Source organism: Martes martes (genome assembly GCF_963455335.1).
Source record: "Martes martes genome assembly, chromosome: 14".
In the NCBI taxonomy this organism is placed as follows: Eukaryota; Metazoa; Chordata; class Mammalia; order Carnivora; family Mustelidae; genus Martes; species Martes martes.
The window spans coordinates 85,178,236-85,205,750 of record NC_137902.1 but is presented as its reverse complement, the minus strand read 5'-3'; the positions used below and the strand labels follow the sequence as shown (position 1 = coordinate 85,205,750).

General features: G+C 53.4%; 1 long non-coding RNA gene across 2 annotated transcripts; it reads left to right on the top strand.

Annotated features, from left to right (window-relative positions):
• The first annotated feature begins 11,836 nt into the window (after positions 1 to 11,836).
• On the top strand, positions 11,837 to 25,075 carry LOC308355088. 2 transcript variants are annotated; one of them, XR_013967922.1, is made up of 3 exons: positions 11,837 to 11,993; positions 18,633 to 18,951; positions 24,346 to 25,075. It is a non-coding gene; the product is annotated as an uncharacterized lncRNA (long non-coding RNA). The 2 variants fall into 2 exon arrangements; XR_013967923.1 differs by lacking the exon at positions 24,346 to 25,075 and adding an exon at positions 20,714 to 21,533.
• Positions 25,076 to 27,515: the final 2,440 nt, after the last annotated feature.

Sequence of the window (27,515 nt, the reverse complement as noted above, 5' to 3'; positions counted from 1 at the left end):
TTCTCTTCTTGCCCTTTGAAAGCAGCTAATGGATCTTCCCACGGAGGAAGTCAATTGCAAATGATTTTTAAATATTATGAGTCTCTCTTTGCTGGCTTCTGATCAATTGTTCTAAGCAACCTTCTTGGCAATAACCCAGGGCCAGCACATGGGCCTTGGGGTGGCATTGGAAAGGGAGTCATCCAGGCCTCTCCCTGCTACCGGGAGAGGGGATCTGTGTCTCGAGAGGCGCACGAAGCTGCCTGGACCGGCACCCCGGCTCGTGTGCCAACCCTGCCACATACAAAACATTGTCTTACTTTTAGCGAGTTCTGTGTTTGTGTCTTTCCTAAGCAACAGCTTTGCTGCCGGCCACATCCAACAAAGGAACAAAGTCACATTGTTCAAAGCAAACAACTCCAGTATCAGCTGGAATGAACAGACAATCACACTCCCGGACCTTAATCTTCCCAGCCAGCCGGACAAAGCAGAGTGAAAAGGCTCAAGGCCACAAGGCAGCAACACACACCTTTGTCTGCTTTCAAAGGGTGTCTGCCAAGTTCAGGTCTTATGTGGACTCCCCCCATCCCTGACTGTTACTAATATCCTTTTAGAAACCTGAAAATAGCATGTCTTTCCTTATGGATGGGTCCTGTTCCGGGTGACTATGATGGATTTATTTTTTTTCCCCTTGCTACCCCCTGGGTTTAGAGGAGGACAAAAATGTTTCTTTCACATCTCTATTCAGTTTTTTAAGGTCCCCGTAGTGAGACTATCGTTCTACATTTTTAAACTCGGTCTCCCCATCTGTTGGCCCAGACAAGCCTTCTAGATTCTTCTACCATTTCGACATCCTATGAGTCTGTGAGCCATAGCCCCTTTTCTGGTCTCCTGCCCAGAGGCTGCCGGGGGCTGACTGGCAGCAGGATGGACCAAGTGGAGATTGACCACACGTGGTTTACTACTTGCACACTTGCATGACAACACATGGTTCCCAGCCCTCCGAATTCATGATCCTGGGCCCTCGAACCCTCTAGAACCTTCTAGAGAACCGGGCATTGGGACAGCGGAGAGGCAGGACGCAGCCACCTGCAGAGGTGGGCCCTTGGAGAGGCTAAGTATCTCACCAAGGAGCAGAGGTTGGGATGAAATTGAAACCAGACTGGCCCTTAGCCAGGCCGGGTTACGTGGTGTTGCCTCTTGCACACATTAAAAAAAAATGACTCTGCTTAGTTGTCGAGCACCTGGTTAGGAATTGCTCCAGACCCACTTGGGGACTGTTGACTGTGGTGCGAAGGGAGGATCGGGGAGGTGGGTGAGTCAGTTGCTGTGATGGCCTGGCCTGGCCTGGGAAGAGAGAACCTTGCCGGGAGGACAGCAGGGCTGGACCCTTAAAGACCCCAAGGAGGTGGAGCTGAGTCTTGAGAAATGAGCAAGATTTCTCCAGACAGAGGGGTGGGAGGGAGGGAGCTCCAGGCAGAGGGAACAGCTTGGGCCAAGGGGCAGAGACGCGAAGTGCCCACCAGACTGTGGACATACATGGCCTTCGCTTGGCATATGGCTACCCTTCCTGCACAGAAAGTGAAAGAAGGTATGGTTTTGAGCTCAGCTATTCATTAAAAAGAATATTTCAGGGCTCTCTGGGGTTCTAGGTCTGCGAAGAGCACTGGGATCGACACAAGAGGAGCACCTGATGCTCCCCAGCTGACCCACGCTCCTCCTTCCCTTATTTTCCAGATTGTTCTCTGGTCCCCGCTTTAAAGACTGCCACAGCCTGAAGGGACAGTGCTGTCCTGACAACTCTCAACACCATGATAAACTTCACCATTGGTCAGGACTTGCTGTAACCCTTCCGTTGTCTTGAACTCTTACTTACTATTTATTTATTTGCCTATTTTTTTATTCAATCGTTAGAGAGCGAACGCGTGAGAGCAGGGTGGGGAGGGGAAGAGGGAGAGAGAATCCTAAGCAGATTCCCTGCAGAGCACGGAGCCTGACACGGGGCTCGATCTCACGACCCTGAGATCATGACCTGAGCAGAAACCGAGAGTCGGAGGCTGAACTGACTGAGCCACCTCAGTAAAAAAACAGCACCCCGTTATTTACATTTTAAAGTACTATTTAGTTCTCTAGCCATTCTTAAATCAACTTAATTAGGGTATAATTTATGTACAATAAAATGCCCTGAATTGAAATGTATACAGTTTGAGGATACATGTGCACACCGCACAAGCATAGTCACCGTCCCAACACAATAAAACATTCCGTCGCTTCAGAGAGCTCCCGAGTGCCCCTTGCCCTCATGGGCAACCCCTTCGCCGCCCAGCCAGCCAGCCCAGGCCCCCAGTCCTCCGATCTCCATGATCCTAGCTCCATTTTCCCTTCCAGAATGTCGTATGAACGGAATCAGATGGTAGATGGTCTTGTGTGCCTGGATTCTTTGGCTCAACATTGCTTTGGTTGTTTCTTTCGTTTGTTTGAGATTTACCCATGCCGAATGTATCTGTAGCTTGTTAATGTTCATCGTTGAGGAGTCGTATATTACATAAATACAGAATTTTTTTTCATCTCTTCCTCTACTAAGGGACATTAGGTGGTTTTCTCCATGCATTTTTCTGGTCTTGCCTTTCCAGCCAGACTGTGAGCCTAAGGGTGGGAATGTGTCTCCCATACTCTGTCCCCACCCCAAAACACCTTACCCAAGGCCCTTTTGGATTGGATTCTCAAATGTGTTGCTTCATCGAATTGTATTTGTGGATAAGATGCGGTCCCTGCCTGTTAAAGTCTTATAATCTAATTATGGAGGCCGCTACAAACATGAATCAATTACTCCAAGGCAATACATTCATCTCTTCATTCGGCAAGTGTTTATTTTAGGGAAGAGAGAGGACATGTCTATGAATATCTAAAAACACAGCACAGAAAGTGAAATGTGGCGTAAAAGAAATTCGGAAGAGGAGCCACGGAAACCGAGAGCAAAGTGGTGTCTTTTGCTGAGCCGCTCGGGGAAATCTGGGAGGAGGAGCAAACGTGCAGGTCTCAGAAGGGGGACGGACTGTGGACCGACCACAGAGGGCTCATCAGCGGCAGAGGGAAGGGGAGCGAAGTCACAGAAGCAGCACGGGGCATGGCCGGACGCAGCTGGTTGGTAGGTGTGAGCAGAGTGTGAGACATGAAGGGAGAAACGGGGGGCTGGGAAGACAGGACAGGCTCAGACCACACAGAGGGCCTTGAATGCCAAGCTAGGAAACCCAAATGCAAGTTGAACATGTATTACAAGCCCATCAAACACTTACTCGATTCTACCCCCCCATAAGGCAAAACCCCCTCCATCTCGGAATTATTACATCAGTGACACAAGAGAAAGACTGAAGCTAATAGGGGTAAGTAATTGAACGAGGTCACACCAGAGGTGAACGTCGGAGTCAGGACTCAGTCCTGATTTCTGATAACTGTGGTCTTTCTGCACAGCAGGTGGTAAACCATGGGAGGTGCAAACATCCCAGAGTGGAAGGGCCAGAGAGAGCCTTTTTTTTGTGCAAGTCATAGAAATAGGGTTTTGTTGTTTGTTTCTATGGGATTGAAATGCGGTAAAATTCTTACTGTCTACGATACTGCATGATACTTTGAGAACTTTATACTTTCCAAGAGATTTCATATTCATTATGTCGTTAGACCCTCATAATAATCCTGACAGCTCAGCCGGTCAGGTTTTGTTCCTATCATTAGCAGTGTTAGTACCACTATTATTCCAGAATTTTCAGGGGAAAAACCCCAAGACCCCAAAGAGTTAAGAACTGCAGATAACTAGCCAGGACACAAAGCCGCATCTCTCGAATGGATTTCCATATTGGAAAATAAGGAGGAAGGATTCTGTTGGATAGAAATGACGGGAAGACCAACGTCACCGAACCAAACCAGCTGGTCTCAAGCCCTCCCCAACCCCCTTCCAGGCAGACTGTTGGCCTGCGGGCAATCTGAGGGGGTTTAGAGCAGGTCTGAAGCAGAGCTTTATTTTGAACACGTGTGAGTCAGATGTCTTTTCTGTAACAACAGAGAGTTAAAGATGTGGGTCACCGAGCTTTCTGCCAATGTCAACATTTGTCCTTCTCCAATCCTCAGGGCCACAGTCAGAACCGGGAGGGACCCCTATGTCATTTTGCAAGGGTGCGAGACGCACGGACCACCCCTGCGCACTGGCCTCACCTCTGTCCACTCACTGCCCCCAGCCCGATGCTTCGTCCTGCCCCCGCGGTGGTGAGCTCTCTGCCTGCGCGGGGTCCCGACCCGACCGGGCCGGTGCACACTGGGAACCAAGGCTTCGCTGGGAACAAAGAGGGTTTCCAGAGGGGACGGCCCCAAGGAGCTCACCCATGTTGTCATTTTGTCTCAGGTAAATCCCGAATAACCAGGAACAAAAGAGAAAGAGGCCATGACCGACCCCAAGGAAACATCGCCGTCAGACAGAGCTTCTAAAGAACCATCTGGAGGGGGCCAAGCCTCCCACATGGCGGGGGCGTGGGGGCGGTCCCTTTCCAAGAATCTACTGCCTAGCTTGGAATGTCCCAAAAAGTTTATTTGCTTCTGTGTGCACATGATCTCTGAGGCAGTTTGCTAAACACATCAATGAATCATCTACTACCCCCATTTATTTGCCACCTGCTTCCTCTGTAATCCAGGACAACCTGACTTCCACCAGCCCAGTCAAGCCCGCCCCAAACACTCGGGGCTCCAGATAGAAATATTGGTCTTCCTCACCTTGCATAGTCACTCTCCTTTTGAAATATACACACTCTGTGAAGGGACTCCAGAAATAAATCTTGGCTCAAAAAAAAAAAAAAATTCTCTACACATGCATTAGTTTCTACACTCCCAACCAGCAACCAGGCAGTCGGCAAATAACAGCTGCCCTTGGTCATTACTGGGAAGATAAAGGACTATCAAAACAGGGGCCAGCTGCTGGCTGGTCTGTCATTGCCCTGCGCCTCGTAGGAAGACGCAAACAGCAATCTTTGGCCGTAAAAACCATCCGGTCCATTTGGTCCTGGACAGAGTTTGCGTAAGTTCTAAGACCAAAAGTCACAGCAAAATGAAATCTTGCATATGAACACTGACCTTTCAATCACTTGAGAAAGACACCCTCTCCCCCTCTCTCTCTCATGAACACAGCCGCTTGCTAAGAGCAATCTTGAGCTGGGAGCTGGAAGAATTGCTGTAGGTAGGAAGAAACGTCAGCTCTGGAATTCAATTAACTGTCACCATGGAGGCTGGCGTCAGGATGAGTCACTCCCCTTCAGCAAATGGGCATGGGGGCTGCGAGCCTCCAAGATGAATGGTGATTGATAAGCCGCTGCAGGACCAGGACTCTGGCTTCCCGGGCTCCTTCCCTCACCCACACACATTTCCCATGAGCGCTCGGTCAAGAGATAGTGGCAGAGCCTGTGTGAGTACATGGGAGATGCTGTCAAGAATTTTTCTTGTAGGCTCTTCTTTCATTTGTAAGTTTCACGGGCTTCAAAGCTCTTGAAGAGAAGGGACTCCCGCTTTATTATTTCTTCTCTCTCGGTTCATATCCAGATTCATGCTCAAGGGGAGAAGAAAAAAATGCTACCTGATGTCCCAGGGGGCAGGCACTATTATTAGCCCCGCCTGCTAGATGAGGAAGAAACGTGCCAGGAGAAGCCGGGGCTCAGTCCCAGAAAGAATGCCAAGCGCACCTGCTCTCACCTCTGTCTGTGCTGCTCCTCGAAGAGCAGTCACCCCATTTCTCTCTTTGCCGTGGGAAGTAAAGTGTGGACCTGAGAATGGCGAAGGCATGTTTCCTGTGGTATTATGATAGCGTGCGTCTGATCTACATATAGTCTATAGGAGTCTGTACAACACATGATAGGGAAAACATGACTTTTCTCTTTCCTTGGTCATTGAGTGAGTCAGGCTAGGGCAGATTGGTTTAGTTAGTTTTTGGTGTCAGTTCCCCCCAGCTCCCCACTCATCTTCCAGAATCCTCTGGCCCTCATTTCGCTTTTGTATGTGCAGATACAATCTGTGACACAATTGAAAGGTAAAAGAAATATCTTAGTGAAGGATAGAAAATTTCACCCCCCAACAATGGTTGCATGTAAAATTGCCCAAGAACTGAAGGTGAATGTTAAAACATAAGAATAAAAATTTGGTATGAATTTGTCCACAGTGCTTAGAAGGAACATGTTGGGGATGTCACGTGTGTGTGTCTGTGCACTCGCCCAGGTGAGTGCCAAGCCAGCGTGGTCAACGGGCAGATGCCCAACATTCAAGGGGCAAAGAGGATGCAGTCAGGTACTCTGACCACGTGGGAAATAGCCGCTGTGAAAGCTTTGGCCCTCTCAGCCACACGTGTGGTGAACTTGAGGTAGAGGAGAAACAACGGCCAGGAGAACGGCCCCCGGGCGGCACCCTCACGCAGACTTGAACTTGGATGTCGCGGCTGGAAGAAGAAATCCGAGGTTGGGTCTGCTGGACGTTGGCGCTTCCCCGTCCTTCCTAGCGTGGCTTGTTTTTGCTTTCTTTGTCTTTGTCTTTTCTCTCTGTCCCCGTTTCCCTACAAAACCAAACACGCTTGCTCTCCCAGCTTCACAAAGAGAAACCGATTCCAAGAGGAAATCACTTCACAGCAAGTGAGCCCTGGGAAGAATTCAAGACTGAGGAGCCCTTGTAATGAGATTAAGGGAAAAATGCTTTTGTGCAAGCAACTCAGACCCGTCCTCGGTACGTGAAAGGAGCCAAAACAAACACGGGCATTGTTTTGGGAAGGAAAAGGTTAACAAGCTATGAAAACAAAATTAGAGATATTTTCAAAGCCTGACCCTCAGCAGAATGAGTAGAATGTGGTCTGCCGATGCCGCAGCGCTTCCCTCCCCCTGACATTTATCCTGCAGCTGGGGGGGTGTTGGGGGGGCAGCCTCCACTGTGACGTTCCCAGCAGATGATGCGGGAGCGGCACTCCGCAGGACGGCCACTGCCTCTCCATTGGGCAGAGGCACAAAGGCCCGAGTTCAAGGGAGAAAGACGCCTCGCTCCTTGGCCCACTTCTTAGAAATGAGCTTAGAAAACATTCTTTGTGGAACATGTCGACCTCGAGCGCATGTTCTCATCCGCCCTCTGGTCAGCAAATGGAAAAATTCTGAGCTTGTTTCCAGACTCTGTGGTCTAGTAATGACCCTCCAGACAAGGCCGGTGAGTTAGTTTCCTCATTCAACCAGTTGATGTTCATTGGGTACCTGCTGTGTACCAGCTGAGGGCTGCCTGCTATGGGTATAAAGTTGAAGGGCCCATCCTTGTCTTTACGGGGCTCACAGACCGGCGAGGACAGGGATATGCAAAGTTATCATCATATAGATATATAGATATATAGATATAGATATATAGAAAGCCTGTATACGTAATGTTTTTCAACGCGAAAAGTTTTCATTGACTTCCAAATCTAGCAGTGATGGGGGTAATTTCAGTGGACATTCGATACACAAGGAAAATGGTGTGTGTGTGTGTGTGTGTGTGGTCTGACAGCCATCACCCTCTGTCAGGAATGTCCCCTGGTTCTTTGGAGCCTGTAAACCTCCTTCCACAGTCTAAGCTGGGGCAGTGACAGAGGCTGCCACCCTTAAGTACAGAGGAGCCAAGGCAGTGATGTGTACGGAAGAGCCAAGATGAACTACTAGGGGAGTTTCCTTGTCCCTCTCCTCCCAAAAAACGTTGTCAGTGCCCACCAAGGCCCAGGCATCTTTGTTTAACTCAATGCACACAGACCCCCTTAGTCATACATCCTGCTGGTGAAGACGGTGAGAGGTTTTATAAACAGAATCAAGAGCCCAAGAGAAAAACGTTGAAAACGTCAAGATGTCTATGGTGGGTTTGAGGACAAGGCGCCCAGTTTTCTCCAACAAGACTTAAAATCTTGCTTGTTGCCCTGAGGTCTCAGCTCTGCCTTGCTGAGAAGTGTTTTATATGCGCTCTCTGAACTTTGTACAGACTGAGATGGTGCGGCCGATTCTCAGAGTCTCCATGATTATTTTATACCTGAGACTTCTCAGCCTTGGCTGGTGATTTTCCAAGATCAGAACTGATGAGATTCTTTCCCACACATCAAAAAGTAGAGATATCAAAAGGTGCGCGGAACAGCGTGGGCTCGGAGTGGAATGGCGCTGCGGGCGGTAACTTAACCTCATAAAGCAGGAGCTCCAACCCTCGGGTGACAGATCTATCCTTTTTCTGAGTCTTGTAGCAATGAGTCGAGAAATTTGGAAGCACGTTAAAGTCAGTCTGGTGTGGAGCAGGTAGAACAGCGATGCTTCCCAGCCCTTCTTAATTCAGAGAAAGAACTACCAATAATCACCTGTCGGCCCTCTGGCTCACTTCTGGTCAATGAGTAGGTCCCGGGAGTTTTGTTAACCTAATGCGAAGTTAATCAGGCTTTTTATTTCCAGATCTATCTGAAAATTTTAATTCTCCATTCAAATAAAGTACTCATTTCAAATGTCCTTTATCCCTCAGACGTAAGGTTTCTTTGAATGTTATTCAGTGAGTTCTTGACTACCTACAACAAAAATTACTAATGCTAGCCCAGCTTCCTCTTCTGCTTCTGGGTGATTTTCCTCCTTTTTTCCTGCCCGCCCAGGTCAGGAATTTCTATTGTACTGAATAATATGGCACTTAATCCATGAGATGTTTTATGCGAAATAGGAAGTTTGGTATCGTTTTTTTGTTCCCCTGGTGAATGAAGCTTACACCTGAAATCTTAAAAGTCATCCTTATTTATAGATGTCCTAAAATATTTCCCGCATTCAAAATATACCCAAAGGCCTTCTTGACATCTCTGCGAGGTATATGGACATCTTAAACTCAGCATGTCTAGAACGGAGTTCCTCGTCAAGCCCCGGGGCCCCTCCCCCACAAACCTGCCCCACCCCCAGCCTTCCCATCTAGGCGGGTGGGAACACCTTCCTTCCAGCTGTTTGAGTCCCAAACCTCGAAGGCATACTGACTTCTCTCGTTCCCTTAGCCCCTCCATCTACACTGTCGGGAAACCCCCCTTCCTCAAAATACATCCAGAATCTGACCGCTGCTCTTCAGCTCCACGAACCGTCACCCTTGCCCACCATCACGTCACCGCGGACCGTAGCTGTGACCTCCAACAGGCGTTCTTGCTTCTAGCCTTGACGCCAACACTGTACTCTCAACACGCCAGCCGTGACGCTTTGAAAACGTAAAGGAGGTAGTATTACACCTGCTCGGAACCCCGCAAGGACTCTGGCTCACCCAGGGACGGCCGGAATCATCACGTGGCCTGTGGAGCCTTCGTCCCATCTGTACCTTTGATCTGCCGCTCTTGCCCTGACAGTGCTGGGGCTACGTCCCTCCCTGAGCACGAGTTCCCTTCTCACCTGCGTGGTGGGCCCACCCCGACCTTTACTGAACTCGCCGGCCTCACTGGCCTCACCTGCCTCCTCGGCCCTCTTCTCCCACTCTGGTTTTGGGGATTTTTTTTTGTTTTTTCTTTTTTTTTCCATAGCACTCCTTCTCCCCTTCCGTGGGGTCCAGAATCTTCATTTACTGATTCATCCGTGGCATCTGAAGCAGCTCCTGCCATCCTCGGTATTGAATATCTGTTTGTCGAATGAATGGATGACTCAGGGAGCCCGTGCTTGGTGTTGCAAAGGGCACGGGTCTGCAACTCTGTGGGCCAGGTTGAAGGCCTGCCACTTACTAGCTGTGGGACCTTGGGCAAATCTCTTTACCTTTTCGAGCCAGTATGTGAAGTCATGACTACAGAGTGCCTAAGATAGCGCCTGATGTCTGTAAACATTCAATAAATGGCACTTCATGGTACTGTAATTACTGTCGTCTACACCAACAGCTGCCATAACCCGGCAATGACCTCAAAGGAGTGTCTACGGAAGTTCACCTTCCCACGTCGGACCATAAACTAAGGTCTCGGTGAATGGTCTCCGGCACCTGCCATGCTTCCCTCTTGCCCATCCCTGTGGCTCCTCTGTTTAGCAAGAGGGAGGTGGTGAGAAGGTGTGTCGATAATTTGCGCAGTGACATTGAGCTCCGATCCCCACAACTTAAACGGCAGCCCTGAGAGCAGGTCAGTGGCTGGCAGACAGAGTCAGGCTCCTTCTTCCTCTCCTCCCCCCTCTAGCTGGTTCCAACTGGCTTCTTCGTCATCATTACACTCCAAGGAGGGAGCAAGGGCAGCAGAACGGCATGGTTTTCAGAATCAGACACGACGGGGTCCAGTCTAAGCTCTGCTGCTTGCTTACTTTTCCCATCTGTAAAATGGGCACGATAAGATTCTCTCCAGTGGAATTTATAGGAGAATTAAATGGAATACCAGGCCCCTTATCTCCATCCACTGGGTGCTCAGTGTGTCCTAGAAGAACCTGGTGACTTGAGAGGACAATCCCACCCACGAGATAATCAGCACTTTTTGCGTTCTTGAGAACGAAGCGGTTCGGTAATTGAAACGTCTTCTCCTGACGAAGGCAGAGCTATTCCGGGAGAAATGGAACACGCACTGGTCGATGACCGGTTCTCCCTCAGGCCTCTTCATGTCTGAGACCTGTGACTGCAGCGACGTCGCCCTCCGCTCCTTGCCACCCGCCAGCCCCCCACCCTACAAGTCGCCCGATTCGGCTCTTGGCATTGCAGAAACAGAGCTCTGCCTCCCCGTGCCTGGTCCCACTGCAGAGTCGTCACTGGAGGACGAAGGCACAGAACAAAGGAACACTCAGAGAACTCACGCCAAGTAGAAATGTGAGAGAAGCGGGGAATTTAGTAAATCCAAATTACAGATGCAAGGTTGACTGCAGCAACATTGAATATGCAAGTATAATAAAGCATGTTTGGAGGAAACAACCCCCAGCCCCCTGCTTTATTTAGGGAGGACGGGCTTGGAGAGATGCGGGATGATGGACAGGTGTAAACACGGAAAAGAAGATGGGGAAGGTCTGAGAGCTCTGGGCGCGCCCCGTGGCGGCTCGGCACACAGGCTTAGGGCCGGAGGCAGGGGTTAAAACAAAATTCATCTGTACCAAAAAAAAAAAAAAAAAATGCTTTCAGAAATACAGAAAGCCTAGGCCCAGACTCGCACTGCTGCTTTCGTGCTGTTTCCCTCTGATTCTTTGCACCCCCCTCCCCTCCCAAAGTGGTCCAGAACCAGAGTGTGTTGCCATGGCGACGGGCTCAGTAGGGGAGCCCCTCAGCGTTACCCAGTAATTCACATCTGTGCTGCTTCTCTCCCTCCCCTCCCTCCCCCCCCCTCTTTTTATCTGTGAGTGGAAAGCGGCTCAGGAGTGACGCCACCCTGAGCTGATGGTTCTGGAAGGAGGGAAGAGGAGACTTTCTTTTGGGGGGATATCCCTCCCCCGAAGTTCCTTTTCCCTCCCCACGGTTGCACTCCCTCACCTGGGGGTGGAAGGAGCTGCCTCAGGCAGGTGCAGCCTCTGGGGAAGGCTGGGAACCAGCCGCAGCCTCTGACCTTGGCCGCAGGAGAGCTGCTTCTTTAAAGGCTATGGAATTAGGGAATTAGCCTGCGGGCTTTTACAAGCTCCCTTGACTTCTTGGGGTTGGGCAGGTGGATGGGGGCAGCGCCCACAGCCTCCCCTTGGCCTCCCCTTGACGTCCTTCTCTTCGCTCTCGTCTGCTTCTCTTTCTTTCTTGTTTGCAAATTCTCGTCCTGCTTCCATACCAGGGCCCAAAGCAATGGATGATGAAACCAGCCAGGTCAAGGATGGGGCTTGTTCAAGGTTGATTTGGGGAGAGGCCAGCTGGAGAGGCCATCGTTCTGCCCCTTTGCTCCTACCTCCGGCTCGGTTTTTGCGGAGTTCTGTGAAGTCACAAATACCGGTTCACCTCCTCTCCGCCGCTTCTCCTCCCCGTCACAGTAACCACCCGTGCCTTCTGCTCTGTGCCTGACGGAGCATGGAGAAGGAAACCAGCAGCTCTCCAAGAGCTGGTCCCTGCAGAAAAAGTTATTTGTAAGTGCCACCAAAATCTGAAAATGATGAGGTTATTATTGTAAGGGCGTGTGTTTTAGGAGACTCTGCTGGTGTCGCCGAGAGCTTGGATCGCTTCATCTCTGTGTAGCTCTGCTTTCCCTGTTCTTGCTTTCTAAAAAAGTCTGTCTCTTTATTTCTTAAATAAGCCATCTATTCATATGATCGCGATTTAAAAATATTTCAAAGAATTTATTGTGAAAAGTCTCCCTCCCGCTCTTCTGCCCCAGACACCCATTCCCTTTCTGAGAGCCGGCTACTGCCATCGGTTTGTACTGGACACATTCAAAGGCTCACATGCAAACGCATGTGTGCGTTTCCTTTTCCTTTTAATCCTAAATCCTAAAAAGTAGGGTTGCAGGATTGAGATGGTCCTACCCAGGGAACATACCCCGACTTGTTTGGGATCCAATTTCCTTTACTAATGAAGTCTATGCTCGATTCAACTCTCTGTGTACAGACTAAATATGTAAGTTCTTGGATAATCCCAGACTTCTTTTTTTTTTTTTTTTAATTTTAAGAATCACCTTCCTTCCCTGTCATCTCCCAGGATGACAGAGAAGGGACGGTGAGCCAGGTTGTTGCTCTGTGCCTGGAGCAGGTGTTCACCATCGTTGCCAGGTGAAGATGGCAGGGGTGGTGGGAGGCGACCGTCGCCAGCCGAGAGCCAGCGCACTTGGGAGAGTCAGGATCCCTCTGACAAGCTGCAAGTGTGGAGAGAGCTCTGACTGTCTTTCTCAGAGGAGCGGCGCTCCTCGGCCGCCCCTTGGCTTCCTTCTCGAAGGAGAGAACCCGCAGTCTGCAGGCAGCTGGGGCACAAGGAGAGAATCGACCAGACGGCTGGCTCGACGTTGAGGGACTCCCTCCGTATTTCAGTCAAAGCTGCTCGAAATGGCTCTTGTGGGCAGACAGGGCCTGAGTCAGCCAGTCCGTAGCCCTCACTGAGTGCTCCCTGGGTCCAGAGCCCCTGGCCCGGAGCCGAGGAACCAGACACGAGAAGCGTCGCGTTCAGTCCTTCCCCGAGCTGTTGCGAAGCGGAGGGAAACAGGACAGACATGCCCGAGAAAGACTCAGGAGCCCATTAATACGACCACAGAGACCGGACGGATAAACAGGCAGGGCTGACTCTGACGGAGGCCCAGGCCTGGGACGGGGCGTCCCTCCACGCCGCTAGCTGAGCTATCATCGCATGCTTCTAAGGCTGTCCAAACCTCAGTTTCCTCATTTGTGACGTGGGGACAATCCCCACGTCTCACGATTGTGGTGAGATCAGAAAATGCAAAATGCCTTCCGGGAGCAGGCACAGGGCAGACACTCACCCAGGGGTGGTATTTATTACTATTCTGACAATCATTCTAGAATACCCCTCTGGAGAGCCATAGGCAAGCGTTTCGTGTTTTATTGCCTCCCCCTGCTTCGGGAGGTGAGTCTCTTCCCTTTCTCCTGTCTCACCTCTGAGCCTGGTCTGGTGGTCTTCCCAGCAACGCTGGGCCTGGGTGAGATCCACCTGCCGGGAGGATGGTGGGGACCGGTGTTGGCGCCATTGGGCCACGTCGAACGGGAGGGTCCTTGCTGTGTGTTCTGTCCCTGGAGCCCGTGCGCTGAGGGGGCAGAGCTGGGATGAGAGGCCGGGAGATGGAGCCAAGGGTCAGACGCCAGAAGCAGCCAGGTTCTGCGTGAGGAGCTGGACGGGTGGGTGGCAGGTAGGGCTGGGAAGCCAAGAAATGGCCGTGCGGTGCTTGCTGGGTTCCGTGGGAGAAGCTTCTGGCAAGGTGTATCTTTTCTGTGAGGCCACTGAAAGCCAGAGATGATGCAGCAGTCTCCTTTAGTTGGCTTCAATCAAGCTCTGTGGCGGGAGAGCTTGGGAGGATGGCAACCCGCGTGGAGCATTGCCGAGGCTCGTGCTAGAGCCCCCGTGGCAGCAACAGTCCCGTGGAGGCCACCGTCAGAGCTCTCCGCCTCGCTGGGACCAAGAACGTGCCTCCTGGCCAGTTCTCCTGCCTCCCCTTGGGCTCCCCCCCACACACCTTCTTCACACGACCACCAAAGTGATGGCCGAACACCGCAGACCAAACCCAACCCGGCCCTAAGGCCCTCCGACCTTGGCCGGTCTCCATCCTCGCCAGGACACACACTGGAAGTCCCGCAGGCTCCCCACCTTCCTCCCAAGTCACCTTTGCTCTGATTTACACACAGCAGACCCACTCCTGCCCCGAGGCCCTGACCCAGCAGGTCCCTTGTCCAGGAATGCTGCTCCCCACACCTTGCAGAGCTGGCTCCCTCCCCCACCCAGGATTGAAGGTCACCTCGGCGGAGAGGCCTCCCCTGCCTGCCCAGGTGCTGTCCCATCCTGTTTTGGTTCTCTGCTCTGCCAGCTAGACTGGGAACTCCCTGGGAGTGGGCCCAGGGCCCAACGGGACATTTGGGTTCCCAGGGAGGTTCTCCTTGGTGGCCCAGGGTGGGGACAGCATCGTGCCTACCACGTCCAACGGAGGATCTGAAAGCACACTTGAAAAAGCCAGATTTCCATAAGGAGGCGTGCCAATGGGAGAAGCAGCCTGGGGGATTAGGAACCAAAAAATGCCTCGTAGGGGCGAGCCGGAATGGAGAGGACAGCATCCTGACAGAACCACGCCCCACAAGGCCCCCTGCACGGGGCTGGGTGGGCTTAGAACGCCGAGCAAGCTCCGTCTCTGTCCCAACACCCTCTGCCTATCTCAAGAGCCCTGTCGAGGATGCTTTCCCACTGAAAGTTTGAAATGACTGTCACGGTGCTCTTCTTCGAACCCGGCGGTTGCTGCGTGACCGGCTGGGTGTCTAAATATTTTTGGTGCGTTCTAATGCGCCGTGTCGATGCGAATATAGACCAATAGGCCAGTTCTTGCTTTGCTCGCCAGAGATGATGCCAGACAGAAATGTGTGTGGATTTTCGTGATCTGTCCCCAGTTAAGGCCGCACGCCCGGGTCCCTCTAAAACCGTGACTCAGCCCGGGAATCGTGGTACCAGTTTCTGCCGACTCACTCTCCTTCTTTCCCTTTTTCCCTTCCCTGCCGGTCTTACCGGATTTCTTTTTGATGGTGAAAGACTCAGACCGGCGAGCGCCGCAGACCGTCGGCCTGCGGGCTGTCTCTGCCTTCGTGGCGATCGGAAGGTGGAGCGGGTCGCGTGAGAGGCTGGGCACCCTGCTGGCTCCTGGCGGTCCCTGCTGTTTGCTCTTTGAGTTTCTGGTGGTTCGGTTTTGAAACCAGGGACCTGCGCAGGGAGAGCGAGCCTCGCCTCCCCCTCTGAGGTCAGAGCTTTGACAGCGTTTTGGAAATTGTAAAGTGCACACGTGGTAAGGAATTTGGTTGGTGGTGGTTCCTTCCTCCTGGCCGGGACTGATCCCAGGCTGGCCCGTTCCTTCTCGCGTGTTAAAGCTGCCAGGCTTTCCTGACCATCCAGTCCAGGGACTGTACGTCTCCAGGAGAGGCAAGCCTGGGGCTTCTCCTGCCCTAGCTGGGAAGGAAGGCAGGAAAGGAAGGCTGCCCTGGAGGGAGACAACACACCTAAGAGCCTCTCTCACAACGAGTCCTTGGCTCAGAAGCCCACGTTCTCTGGGGCGCCGGCGGCGGCAATGCAGGTTGGGTCCAGTTCCCAGATTTCACTAAGCTCATCTACTGATTCCCATCAATAGCCCCTAGTATGGCCTAAAATACAGCTATAGTTTCTTCCCTTGGAGTCAGGCCAAATATCTCTGGGTTTGGATGTGCCATGGAGAGTCTCTCACCCCTACCGCAGCCTTGGAGAAGCTGAGCCTCAGGAAGGCAGAGTCTGTCCTTGTTGCCAAGCAGATCGGGGTTGCCGTGGACAGTTGCGCAGGGCGGGCATGCAATAAATGTCTCTGGGGGAACTTGACGAGGACCGCATTCCTGCTCAACTGTAGCTGCTGAGTGTGGGCGGAAATCCCCACCTGGAGACAAGCCACCATCCTCCTTAATCACAGGTCATACTTCTAAATCAGAAATTCGCCCAAAGAATCAAGACATACTGTCTCTATTGCATTTCCTGACCCCGAAGGGTCACATTTCCCTGCATCGGGCTTTGCACATAGGCAAGGTTCAATGAATGTGCATGAGGTGGGAAAAATGCTTGCAGCCAAAGCCAGCCTGTGAACTGTGGGAGGAACTCCATGGGCCTAACCTAAACTCCAACAGATACAAAACAACATAGATGTTAAGGTGATCTGTGACGGGGAATAGGAGCCTGGCCCAGCATTGCCCATCCACATCTGCAGAAGGGGAGGGAGGGCACACCAGGGTTGGATAGACAGATGCCTTTATTCCTTCTGCTTGGTATTTCCTGCAGTTATAGGGAGATGTTGGTGACACACACATTTGCCTTTTCCTGATTATACACAGTGTTGCTTGGTAAAAACCTACACGGTCTGCAAGGATACCTTCTGGCTGAACATTAGAGCCTTTTCTATTATGTTTAAAAACAAAAAACGAAGACCAGGGCGCCTGGGTGGCTCAGTGGGTTAAAGCCTCTGCCTTCAGCTCAGGTCATGATCCCAGGGTCCTGGGATCGAGCCCCGTATCAGGCTCTCTGCCCAGCACCGAGCCTGCTTCCCTTCCTCTCTCTCTGCCTGCCTCTCTCCCTACCTGTGATCTCTGTCTGTCAAATTAAATAAAATCTTAAAAAAAAACGAAGACCAACCCCTCCCCTGCTGTTGCACATAAAGTGGTAGAAAGGCGCAGGGCAGCCCTGAGACCGCCTGGCTTTCTGCTGTCTTTAAGGCTAAGCTCGGTTATCTGAGGAGCCGTGTCGCTGCTCCTGAGTCCAGACGACATAGGGAAGCCCATGTGCCTCTCGGGGGCTCACCCTTCCCTTAATGTTCAGTCCGCCAAGAAGAGATGTTTGGGACTTCCAACATGGCACTGTGTCCTGCCGGTTACAGGGACACAGGGGAAAGCTGAAATGAAGCCTCAGCCCTCCAAGAGCTCACATGGTGGCTGAAGAAGCAAGATGAGCCCAGAAGCTGCCGGGCATGGCACCAGCACTTAGGGAACCCACCCCAGGGTCTCCTACAGCAGGATCTGCTCCCCGGACACGTGTGGGACCTATAGGGACCGAGCCCTGGGTCCAGCTGTGCAGACTCTGAGAATCCGGCTCATTCACGGCAGAGTGAATAAGGGTTTCTCTCCTCCTCCCCCTACCACCCCCCCTGCTGCGCCCCGAACCTGCGGGCCTCCGCCATCCGCCCTACCCATCTGGCACCCCATCCATTGCCACGGGCCATTGTGAAGTTTCTGGCCCGTAGCTCTCCCTCAATGGGAATCATCAAATGTTTTAGAGATGTCACCTACCTAAGTGGGGAAATCGAGACAACCAGAGAAGTGCGAGATTTGCCCAAGGTCACCAGGCTCCCCGTTTACGCGGGAGGCAAGAGCAGGCAGGCCCCGGAGCTAAGCCCGCGGGCCCGACCCTCCAGGGAGGTTCACTCAGCGGCCGCTTCCCCTCCAGAGCCCCACAGCCCCTGTCTGCACACATGTGAGGGAAACATCCCTTTCCCCCTTCCGGTCCTGTCCCACGTTGGTCACAGACGGGCGGACAGAAGCGCTGTGTGACCTCAGCCCAGATTTATGCACCAAGACTCACTCTGTGGCCAGAAAGTACATTCCTAGTCTTCCCAGATGCCTTCTTGTGCAAATACAGACGGACCAGGAAGCAACCTAAGAATCTGGGCCCGGCCTGTGGTCCTATGAGACGTTCCTCCTGGCATTCTGGGTTGGGCTTCCTTGGGGAAGGAGCCAGGTAGCGTCCTCTGTGGGTCTTTATCTGGGCCCACCTCATGGGTGGTCTTCAGGGCCTGTAGAGAACTTGGGCCCTAGGCCCACCCCTGCCCCGCATCCTCATCAGAGAAGGGAGAAGGACAGCCACTGTCCCTGCGGTCTTCTGGGGTGTGGGGAGGGTCGTAGGCCCAGGGTGGGTGTACACGGGGCCTTGCGCACAAAGATGGCAGAGCTCTTCTCTCCATCTGGTCTGGTGGCACTCGTAAAACCAGCTGTAGAGATAAGAAAGATGAACCTGTTGACTAATCCTAGGTGGCACGATTTTAAATATGACTCTACCCAAAGATTCACGTGCGCGTGTGTCAGCTGACCCGCTTGTGACCGCCTGCCCCAGGAAGACACACGATGTAGGACAGTGTATTAGGAACAGTCAAACGTTCGGGCAAACCCTCAAGAGTCTTCTCAAAATCCTCAAAACCAGTTTGATAAATGGCAGTTTTCCTAATTCCCTCCTGCTAGAAACAGCCGCGGAGGCTTCTTCGGGCACAGCTAATTCTGTGAGCTCCAAAACACTGATTTGGGGATGGCTATTATAAGCAGCTCTCCGCACCTGGGTCAGTCTTTAAACTCACCACACCCAGCTGGCTGGAGCCCTAAAGATGTGGATACAAAGGGCCACAGTCTTTCCCACCCCAGGCAAATGACCCATCCTAAGCCCCTAGAGCTGAAGATGCCCGGACTCCGGGGAGAGCTGTTTGCAGGAGAGGGGGGTGAACAAGGGGATATGCGTGGGGGTGTGGGGTGCTGGTGCTCGCAAGGCCTCATCACTTATGCCCCTTTCTGGTTCAGGCTCAAGCTCCGAGTAAGGAGGAGGAGTCCTGTACCCGTGACGGTCGCCGTGCTACTTTGGAGACCACCTCGGAGGTGAGACTCTTCTGTTACATGGTCTTCCTAGAATCCTTCACCTGGTCAACCACCAGGCCCCCCAACGCCACGAAATCCACATTAGAGCCTCATCTGAATTTCCAACCCTTGGCTTTCACGGACATACAAAGGCTTCTCCCAGCGACGGGGCTAGTGACGAGTCTCACTTGACTGTCTGCAAGGAGCAGTGTTTTAAATGCTTTCCATGTACGGCTGTGAAGTGCTGGGATGACCAAAGGCAAAGGTAGAATCTCTCTGTACGTTGATTTTTAGTGCGGGTTTCGCGTCTGTATGTCATTATTTTTTACCATGCAGGTGAGGCAAGAAATTAAATTGGGCTTCTTAATGAGGGAGGATAACCAGCCCCAGAAATACAAGATCACAGGGCAGCTGGAGCAGCTAACGTGTTTGCAGGTAGTGTTCATGCCTTAGGCCTCTGTTGCTGGGTATTCCTCCTGCCACACACACAGACACACACATGCACACACAGACACACAGACACACGCACGCACACACAGACACACATACAGACATGCGTATGCATGCACCCACAGACACATGCACGCACACGCACACACACAGAGACACGCATGTACATACAGACACACGTACACACATGCATGCACACACAGACACACGTACAGGCACACAATGCACACACACAGAGACACACGCACACACGCACAGACACACTACAGATAGATCTGTTTTTGCTTTCCCTTGGTTTCTCAGGAAAGAAAAATCCCCCAGGATCTTCCTTTTCTGTCTGCCTGACAAACCTAATAGGAAACGTACATTAATCTGTACGTGGGGGTAATGGTTTTTCTGCTGTTTCATGTGTGCCCCGTCAAATTCATGGATCCTGAGGAAGGAGGAGCCCCTGGGGGAACCAGATTCACCTCTGTGGGGCCAGGTGACCCGCCCCGTGGAGGTGCTGGGTGAGGCAGACAAGGGGTCGCTGCTGTCCTGGGGTGGGGGGAGGCTGTCTGTCCCCCCGCACCACTTGGCCTTCTCTGAGACCGAGAATGGAACACCCCCCTGTCTGAACACGAGGCCGGGGAACTGGATCTCCCCCCTCCTGGAGGTGAGGAGGGCGAGTTCAGCCATCGAGGCCCCAGGCCGGTCTTCCAGGCCGCACCTGGCGAGACAGGCAGAGCGAACGGGGTTGGGGACCTGCCGCCTTTCATGGGACCAGATGTCCCCCGATACCAGGTCTCCAGTGTGCCGAAGGGACCCCATGTTGCTTCCCGAGAGTCACTAGTGAGCGTTTCCTTCACGGCAGTCAGCTCCAGGGCCCGGGCCAGGCCCTCCACACATCAGGGCCGCTACTCCACCGACCCCAGGAGCTGGTCCCCTCCTCCGAGGCCAGAGGGGTGCTTGCGCCTGCTTCGGAGTCCCCTGCGGAGATGGGGGATGGCAATGTCGTGGTTTTGCGTCTAGCCCCAGACCACCCTTCCGTCTCCTAAGTCACAAGAAAGTGGAGTTTGTCTTCAGATCAGGTCGGCCTCTCAGCAAGTGTTTATTCGCTCTGTCTTCTCCGCCCGCCACAGAAGTGTGTCCCTTGCTAACCTCCTGCTCCCACCCTCCCGCGATCTGCTACCCCCTCGGGACCACAGGGCTGTGGGTGCTGTTTAAAGGAACTCACCTCCTCACGTCACCACCTACCCATGGCTACGTCCTCGGCTCTGGTGACAGAGAGGGCAGCGGTGGGGGCACAGGGCCGAGGGGTCCGGGGAGGCAGAGAGGGGCTGAGCTTCTGCCCAACGGGGATGGGTGAGGAGAACTGCCCCCTGAAGCTCACTGCTGTCCCGGGGGGGCATCCCCCAAAGAGGTCGTGGCGCCCCCACCTGCCCCGTGGAGCCCCAGGCTTCTCGAGAAAGGCACTCAGGCCTGGGATAGAAGCAGAGAGGAGCAGGAACGGGGACTCTGGGGTCTGTCTCCTACTTGCCAACCTTTTCCTCCATGACCTTGAGCTGTTTCCTGTCTGGCACTTCTGCTGCCCACAGGGGAGGCAGGCACGCCCGCTCTCGCAAGGCAGAGGAGTCCCTTTCCGAGGGCCGGTTGTGGCCCAGCCGCTGCGGAGGGAGGCCCTGGCAGGCCTCGTGACAGTGGCCCCTGCTTTGGCCTTTCCGGCTTCCAACTGAAGACGCCAGGAAATGGCCAAGTCAGCCCCTGCTGCGACACCTTCTAGAACCAGAAGAGGCCCTTCCGAGAATCTCGCCGAGCCCTGAGGGTGAGGAGTGTCACATCGTGCAGTGGGGAACGCGGGCAACCCGGCCTCCACTTCTAAGTAACCTTTACCTCGGAAGCCTGCCAGCTCTCTGCCTGGAGACTGGCCTTTGATCACGACTTGTCACCTCCCAGGAGACGTTCCACTTTCCAAGCAGGTGAAACATGAACCCGATTAAAAATAGTCGCCTGGACTCTTCACAGAGTCCCCTCGTAAAGCGAAACAACCCGTGCTCTGCCAAGGGGCAGAAAGGCCCGCCCTGCCCCTCGGTTCCAGGGCCCAGTGGCCACCCGGGTTCCCACTGCACCAAAGGCCGGGGCGCCCTCCGGCGGGGCACCCCACCACCCCCACCTCCCCCCGCGGCCCGGAACCCCGGGGTCACGGCCAGGCTCTGCTCCGGCCGCCCGCACGGCCCTCCCGGCCTTGGCCGCTGGCTCTGGGGTTCACCTTGGTGACTAGGGGCCACGGTGGCCGTCCGCACCCCTCCTCCTCCTTCCTGCCCTCTCTAGCGCTCCATGGCCCCGGGTTTCTGGAGCTTTCTCAAAACCGTGGACGCATTCCCAGTGGAAATCATGACATTTTCCGTTTCACATTACGTCCTCCACAATGCCTCAGGAAAGGAGAGGGAGAGAGGGCGGGGGGGAGGCACCCGGGGCCTGGGAGCCGGGCCCTCTCTCTGCCGACAGCGGGCCCGGGCCTCCGTGTATCCCGGAGTCACCTCCCCGCGCTCGGCGGCCAGCCTTCCAGCATGTTCGTCTCCGGTCGGGGGCCGGGTGGGTCGGGGAGCGGCCTCTTCGGTCGGCTCCCGTGGCACAGCTGGGGCAAGGCGTGCCTCTGCACTTGGCCGTGCGTGCGTGTGTGTGCGTGTGTGTGCGCGCGCGCGCGTGTGTGTGTGTGTGTGTGTGTGTGTTTTAAACTTTACTTTCCACTGCCATGGTAACTGCTCCATGTTTGGCAAAGGGAAAGAGGAAAAAAAAAGCCTCGGAGAGAAGAAAAGGAGCTCTCAGCGCGGGGCTGGCGGCCCGCCAGGGTAATCATGCCGTGGAGCTGAAATGAGGCCTCTGGCGGGCAGCCAAGCTACAAAGAACAAAGCTGTCAGTTCCTAATGTTGGCGGCAAAGCTTGTTTGGCAGCCTTATATGGTTTCCCAGAACTCCCTGCCTTGGCCGCCTTCCATTCCCTTCAGGGCAGCAAACAGGATTAGCACAGCTCCGAAGTTGTTTTTCTCCGCTCTCCTCCAACTGTTCCAGTGACATCATCCCGCTGTATCCATGTGCCAGCAGGGCGGCTTTTTCCCTCTCTCTCCACCTCCCCCTGCCCGCCCGCCCGCCCTCCCTCCTGCCCTCCCTCGCTCTCTCCTTCCCTCTCTCTCTCTCTCTCTCTCTCTCTCTCTCTCACACACACACACACACACACACACACACACCCCTCCACTCCCACTTCCTTCCTGTAACCGCCCCCTCTCCCCTGACTTTCTTGAAGCGCCGTGTTTTAGGTCATTCTTCTTGTCCAGCTTCCCCGTTAAATGAAAAACGCCCCGGCGCTTGTACATTTAGCTGAATCAAGCCAGACGTTGTATTTTATTTTTATAACTGAATTCCTGTGAGATAAAAATCTCATTTTCCTTCGCAGGCTGTAATCAGCACTCGCAGGGCTGTGGTTTCCAACGGCCCCATCTCCGGCTTCCTTACGAAGCTCCGCTGAGAAATCAGCTTGGCTCCCGGTCAGGTTTAAAGGGCCCGCGGCCGGGCCCACGTTGCCGGTTCTCCCTCCCTCCTTCTCTCTCTCTTACACACACACACACACACACACACACACACACACACACACACACACACAGACACGCACACGCATCCTCAGCTACACAGACAAAGGGCGTAAAGCTACCCACCAAGACAGAGGAACACGCAATCAGGACACAGCGTCATTTCTGTCCCTTTGGAGAAGGAACATAGGTGACTACACGGAAGCCAAAAGCTGTTTCCGAAAAGGCTGGTTGAAAGCAGCAGGCAGGCAAGCGTTATGCAACTCGCGGCCGGGTTCACGAAAGAAACTGAGGTTCCCGACGGCACAAACGTGCCCCCGCCCCCCCACCCCACACCTCCCCACCTCGCTCTGATTCATGAATTCATGAACTAGTTTTCAGATTCATGAATCACTCGGGAGCCAGCAAGAGAAAAATGAGTAGTATTGATCTCATTTCAATTGGAATTGGCTCATTAGGGCCATTCTGGCTGCGGACGGCTTTCCACCACCAGACGCTGGCCGGCGTCCGAGGTCTGCAGGCCGGCGCCCCCACCTGCGGGCGGGGCAGGAACCCTGGGGTGAAGCCTTCTGCAGAGGGTTCCCTTTCTCGTTATCATCAAATGGGTATAATAAGATCTTATTATTAGATGGTGAAGGGACCGTGGCTGGACGCCACTGCCTTCCTGCAGCGGATCTGTTGCCTGCTTTGATGTCCTCCCTCTTTCTTTGTTTTCGCTTTTAATAAATCTTTGAAGAGGCATCTCGGGGCAAATTCTTTTTTGGATTTCTGGTGACTTCTCAAGGTCTACCTAAAATAGAAATTCACCTTCTACTGAGTGACTGCAACTGCCAGTCCGACTAGGAGGTCTTTGGGTTTCTTTGTTTGAAGGCAAAAAAGCCACTTTTACCTTCTGTGCTCTCTTCAGCAAAGAAGGACGGGCGGGTATGGCTCTTCTAGATTTGGGGTGATCTGATCTATGTAAGGAAAGGCTATCTACCCACTGGGATAATTGCTTTCACAGGGACACGGGGCACTGGGATTTTATGAAATGGGCGTTTTTCCTTCCCAAATCAAGTAATTAATGCTTCTTTCACCAACCGTCCGGGGAGTGGGCAACACAGAGAGAGACTTGAAGTCCCCAGGCAGGTTCAAAAGGGCCACCCACCGGGAACCTGCTTCCTGCGACCGCCTCTCCTTTCTCTGCTTGAGTTCCAACTCCACCATCTTCCCTCTTGACAGCACCCCCCACCCCCCACGCCCCGGCCGCCCAGCCCAACATGTCAGACCCACCCTCACGGTCGAGAAATCTTCTCTTCTTCTCCGTAGCACTGCTCATGTGTGAGCAGATCCTCGTAGGCCATTGGCCTCGATTTGCGGTTCAAACGGTACTTTGTGTGCTTTCTGCCCCCAAGTCCTCCCACCCCTACCCTCCCACCCCTGAGAGATTTACAACAATCGGCTGGACGAATGCTTTTCAGAAACCCTACAGAAGTTGGCAGCCACCTTCCGAAAGGGATTCGATGCTAATCTGCATAATTTTGGATCCAAGAGTTTAGAAATGAGATTCTTATCCATTTACTTCAGACACACAGTCGCGCCATAAGATGCATTTTCCTTGGCAGGGATTCGATGATGTGACCTTCCTCCCTTTTATGCCTGCAGCGCCCAGAGAAACTGAGAGCGGCCCAAGAAGGGGAAAGAAGATGTGTTTGTGTGAATTTCAATCAGCAATTGGTTCAGAGGGAAAAAAAAAAAAAAAAAAAAGAACTGCTTTGCATTTCCGTGAGTTCTGCGTGAAGGTGCCTTTCGGCTCCCAGCCGTCTAAGCATTTTGGGGCTGAACCTGCAGCCAACCACAGTCCACAGTCCCGGGCCTGCAGGGCCCCAGGGGTTAAAAATCACTCCCACAAATTTGCTGGCTGGCCTCAGAGCAAATGGGGATAGTGGGTTGGCTCATGTTTTGCATTAACTCGTTTGCTTTTTTTCCACTGCAGCCTCCCATTCTGTGATAAACCTGAGTTGCTAGGAAAGCTTTATGTAACACCCACTGGTCTCAGCTCCTCAGAACAGCAAGTGTTCTGTTTCCAGAGTTCCCCATAAACCTGGCAGCACATCAAAACCTCTGTTTCATAACAGACCAGAAATAGGATTTTCTAATAACATTCCAAGGACTGGACTTATCGTGCAGAGGTCTGGACTTTTATGAATTGTGAACGGTTAACTGCACAGAGACCCCCACGACGCCCACCCTGCTATCTTTGGGGTCAAGGAGGGGAGGGGACGTCGGGAGAATGTGGTTTCTACCTCCACAATCTGTTACTTTGTGACCCAAGGCCCCTTTCAGAGAATTTGCTAAATAATCTCAAACATATTGAGGATCTTACTCATGTTTTAAAAAAAGAAAGAGGAAAAAAATTTCAAAAAACCACCTTCCTCCTGCTTCTTCCTTCATTCATGGAGAATGTGGTTTCCTTTTATTCGGTTGCCAGACACGCTGTCAGTTGCAGATTTAACCCCGAGCTTTCCTTCGGGAGAGGGCGGCTCTCTTCGAGGGACACACCTAGCTCGGGGGACCCAGGCGTCCTCGTGCAAGCGACGAACCCCACGTTACAGCCCCACCGCACGAATCGTGGGCCGATGGGACGACGGCGGAGAGAAAGATGGGAGCATGAGGTGGCCTCGCTGTCCTCCCTCGCAGCCCTCGGCCGTCCACCCCGCCTAGTCCAGTCCTGGTTTAGATTATGACAGGGAGTTCCCTGCAAAAGGCCATTTGCAGCCTGTTTGGATGTCGCTGGGGAAACTTCTTCCCGGGGTTCCAACTGCCTAATTCTCCGTTCCATTTCCATCTGTGGTGCCTTCCTTCCGGTTCTGCCTGGAACAGCATTATCAGTTAGCACGTGGGTATCACCTCGAAACAAAAGAAGCCGCAGGTGCAGCGTGGCTGGGGGCAGAAGGACCCGGCATCGGCCGGGCTCACCTATGGGCAGAGCCCCCTGCGACTCCAGCGACAGAGAGCGGCCGCCACAGCACGTCGAGGGGATGCTCTGGTCTCCTCCTATGTCCCCGGCACCACCCTGCCCCTCTTCCCTGGGTCGGCTGTCTGGCCTCACCCCAGCAGCCGGGAGGGGGCTCATTCCCCGACTGGGATGCCAGCTTCAGCCCCACCAGAGCCTTGAGCCCTTCGCTCTGTGCTCCTGTGTGGTTTCCCTGTTTGAAGCTTCCCCGTCCTCTTTCTCCCCCACCCCCGCCACCCCGATTTCCTCAGTTCCTGCACTGTAAGTCCCATACACCTTCTCATTTTGGAATATTGGCCCCCAGACGTGCCCACTCAGGCCTTTCCAGGAGAATTCTCGCTTGGTTATTTCTTCCATGGCCATTGACATAATTTCTCCAGTCTCTGGTGTTGGCAGCACGTCCCCATTTAGTTCCGTGCGAGTGGAGTTTACCTGCTGTTCACTCTTTTGTGAGAAGAGGGAAGCTCCTCTCCCCTCACCCCATCCCCACGCGGAGCTGGGTCTTGGGGGACCCCCCAACGCCCCCTGAGCCCTCCCCGCAGCCCTCGACCAGTAACGGCCCCAGGGACACAGCCGTCAGAGTGGGCTTCCGGCACCAGGCTCGGGTTTAATATCCTTGAGATCCATTTAGTGTCTGGACACCTGGTTGCTATGGAGACGGTTGTCATAAAAACACACCGATCTGTAGAGAGATATAAAACCGATCCCCGTGGTACACAGTTGGACACATTAGCGCAGAGCAATGGCGAGCAGCTTATCACTTGGCTTTGTTGACACACTGCCTCTGCTGTTCAAATCCCACCTGAGCGACTTTTCTTAGAACCAGGCCAACGCAAATCCACTTTCGGCGAATATTTCGTAAGGGGAGATCGAGGGCTTCACCTAACGCCAGCTGCCCCTGCCTTCCTGCCCCCAGCTGAGCCAGCCCAGAAGAGGACATTCCTCCTTGGCACGGCTGTTCTCTGCTGACGGTCATTGCCCTGTCAGCACGCCCGAGCAGGCAGGTCATGCCTGACCCTGCCGGCCCTCCCAGCTGGGGGCCTGGGAACGGGTAACAGGTGTGTGCAGGAGGCATGGGATGCCCTGCCCGGTTTGGAGGGGCCGAAACGGGAGGGGGCCCCAGAGACCCATCCAGGACGGGGTCTGCATCTGTCGTCTGCCCGCCCTGTGCTGAGGGGTTCGGTGAGAGACCTTATCAAGTGCGTTGGGGCGCCCACCCACCGTCTTCTCCTCCACCCACCTACATCCCCAAAGCCTGCCTCCGGTTACCACTGGCTGAGGTTAATGTCTCCCTTGGTCTCATTGACGTGCAGAAGCCGGTAAAACTCTTCACCCCCCTGTCTCGACCGTGCAGTGTAAGGGGCAGGCTCAGATTCATTCTGCAGCTCACCAAGCAGAGTGAGGGTCCTTCTGAAATGTGTTTGCGGAAGGGAGTGAAAGAATGACTTGGGGTCTGCAGTTTTAGCTCTGCCATTGGCCGAGTGTCCCTTGGCATAGGAAAACGGCTGGAGAGAACCAGTAGAGCGGTAGACAAGGTTTGCTTCCATGCTAACGGCTCCAGCTAAAACGTGGGCTCCCCCACCCCCACGGGCATGCCTGCATTAACCCCTGAGACCCGGGTCACCTTCTGTGCTCTCCCATCTTCGGGGGAGATTTCTTGGGGAGAATTTGTTCTTTTGTGGGGAGATTTTTTGGGGATATTGGTTCAGACAGTGGGTCTGAACTTCGTCTTTGACTTGGTCTTTGGTCTTCAGCAACTCCCTTGGTTTTCCAATGCCTCAGTTCCCTTCTTTTTTTTGGGAAGCATGTTTCTGTTTCT